Source organism: Anolis sagrei, chromosome 2, assembly GCF_037176765.1.
Source record: "Anolis sagrei isolate rAnoSag1 chromosome 2, rAnoSag1.mat, whole genome shotgun sequence".
Taxonomy (NCBI): Eukaryota; Metazoa; Chordata; class Lepidosauria; order Squamata; family Dactyloidae; genus Anolis; species Anolis sagrei.
The window spans coordinates 113,993,807-113,996,551 of record NC_090022.1 but is presented as its reverse complement, the minus strand read 5'-3'; positions in this window follow the sequence as shown (position 1 = coordinate 113,996,551).

Here is a 2,745-nt window from a genome sequence, read left to right as displayed (position 1 = left end):
CAAGCCCGATGAGGAGCGGCTGAGAGATCCGGGTCTGTTCGGCTTGGAGAAGAGAAGGCTGAGAGAAAGGGGGACAGGAGAGCCATGTTTACCTCACAACCTCTGAGGATGCTTACCACAGATGCAGGCGAAACGTCAGGAGAGAATGCTTCTCGAACATGGCCATACAGCCCGGAAAACCTACAACAACCCAGTGATTCCGGCAAAGAAAGCCTTCGACAATACATGTTTATTGTTTATCTATCTGAAAGGGGTTCACATTGGGGAAGGGGCAAGCTTATTCTCTTCTGGCCTGGAGACTAAGGCACGATGGAGCAATGGATCCAAACGGCAGGAAGAGAGACTCAGGCCCCTTCCACATAGCTGAGTCAAATCCCACAATATCTACTTTGAACTGGGATAGATGGCAGCATGGACTCAGATAACCTAGTTCAAAGCAGATATTGTGGGTTATTCTGCCTTGATGTTCTGGGTTACGTGACTGTGTGGAAGGGCCCTCCACCTAAACACCAGGCAGAAGGCCCTGCCTTTAAGTGCTGTTCGCAGAGGGATGTGCTACTACTACCTTGGACTGCAATGGAGGCTCCTTCTTTGGAGGTTTTTAAGCAGAAGCTGAATGGCCATCTGTCAAGGTTGCTTTGATTGTGTGTTCCCCTATGGAAGAATGGGGTTGGTCCAGATGACCTCTGGGGTCTCTTATACGACTCTATGATTCCATGTCAGTCCTCCTTCCTCCACAACATTCGGCGTCACGCATGCACAGGAACAGGTCACAGGATTCAGGTGCTCCTATTGAAATCTAGGCACCCCTCGCTGTTTTGAGGATTTCCCTTCAATTCAGATTTTTTTTTCTATGTCAGGAGCAACTTGAGAAACTCTCCCTCTTCCTTATGACCACCTTTCAAATATTTATACATGGCTATAATGTCTCCTCTTAACCTTCTCTCTTGCAAGCTAAACATCCCCAGCTCTTCATAGGGATTCATGGTCTCCGGACCTTTGATCATTTCAGTTGCCCTTCTCTGGACATCTTCTAGCTTGTCAATATCTCTTTTAAATTGTGGTGCCCCACATTGGACACAATATTTCAGGTGAGGCCAAACCAAAACAGGATAGAGAGGCACCATGACTTCCCTCGATCTAGACACTATACTCCTGTTGATGCACTCCAAAATCCCATTGGCTTTTTAAGCTGCTGCATCACACTGTTGGCTCATGTTCAACTTTTTGTCCATGAAGACTCCAAGATCTTTCTCACATGGACTGTTGTCGAGCCAGGCATCACTCATCCTGTATCTTTGCATTTCATTTTTTCTGCCTAAGTAGAGTATCTTACATTTCTCCTCGTTGAACTTCATGTATTAGTTTTGGACCATCTCTCTAATCTGTCATGGTCATTTTGAATTCTGATCCTGTCTTCTGGAGTATTGTCTCTCCCTCCCAATTTGGTGTCATCTGCAAACTTGATCAGCATGCCCTCTAAACCTTCATCCAAGCTATTCCTAAAGATGTTGAACAGCACCATGCCCAGGACAGAACCCTGCAGTACAATCATTTTGTCTCAATACAATTATTTTGTTTATGTGTGCAATTTTGTCTTGAATTCATTCAAGAGTATTCCACTCTAAAACTGCTTTGTACTTTTTCAACCCTTTGAAATGATGCCCCTCTCACTCACTCACTTGGCTTTCATTGTCTTTCTCTAGTGTAGAAAGAACTAATACGCTCGAGTGTTGTAAGAAACAAGATAGCCTGCCTAGTTAAAGCATCTCCTCTCTGAAAATTTGGTTTCTTCCATGCTGACAAGGGAGGCTTTACTTTGTACATTTCCCACACACTTCCCACACATCATTCAAAAATATTGTTTTAAAGGCATTTTTCATTAAAAATATATATATTTTGTCTGCTTTCAATCAAAATGGCGACATTCATGTTGTTCCCAGGGTGAAAGAGGCCTAAAATCATTTTTGCTGTCACATAGGGAAACTTCTGAGTCTCTTTTTCTCAGATGCACCCAAAGCAGAAACCAAATTGTGATATTTTATAAAACATTTAGTGCAGGCTAGACCTGGTTGCCAAGGTAGAAATGTGGTAAGAAAGACAGATGCTTATTTGCTTCCTTTCTGTATTAGATGTCCTAAGTGTTGGGCAAGCCGAAAAGGGAACAAATTTCTGCTTTCCCATCAAATCAGTCAAACCCCATTAAGCTCAAGCACAGGGATGCTCGTTGTTGTTTTAAAAGCCGATTTAAAATAAAAGTTGGAAGCCTGGAGCGCTCTCAGCAGCGCGTGCGTGGAGAGAGAGGTGTCCTTGCCATTGGGCACTCAGTTGCAAGCCCTCTGATCATTCCAGACAGGCATCAGCAAAGAGCACCCGGGCTCTCTCCAAAACGACATAAACAAAACCCTGAAAGGCCAAGGAGAATCCTGACACAGTTTTTGTCCTGCCTTTACAGGCCTGTTTCTCATTCCTGTGTTTAGACTGCAGAGTTTCTATCACTGGCAGTCTTGTGGATTTTTGCATAAGTTCTAAAGTCAGCTTTAAGGTTTGAATGTTAGACCAGGGTCCAAATCGCTGCTCAGCCATGGAAACTTGCTGGGTGGGCTTGGGAAGCCACATTCTCTCAGCCTTGGAGGAGGGCAACTGTAAATCCCCTCCGAAGCAATCTTGGCTATGATAGGTTACTACAAGTCAGAGCCAATTTTAAGACACAATAACAAGAACTGGGACTGCATTACTGAAGTC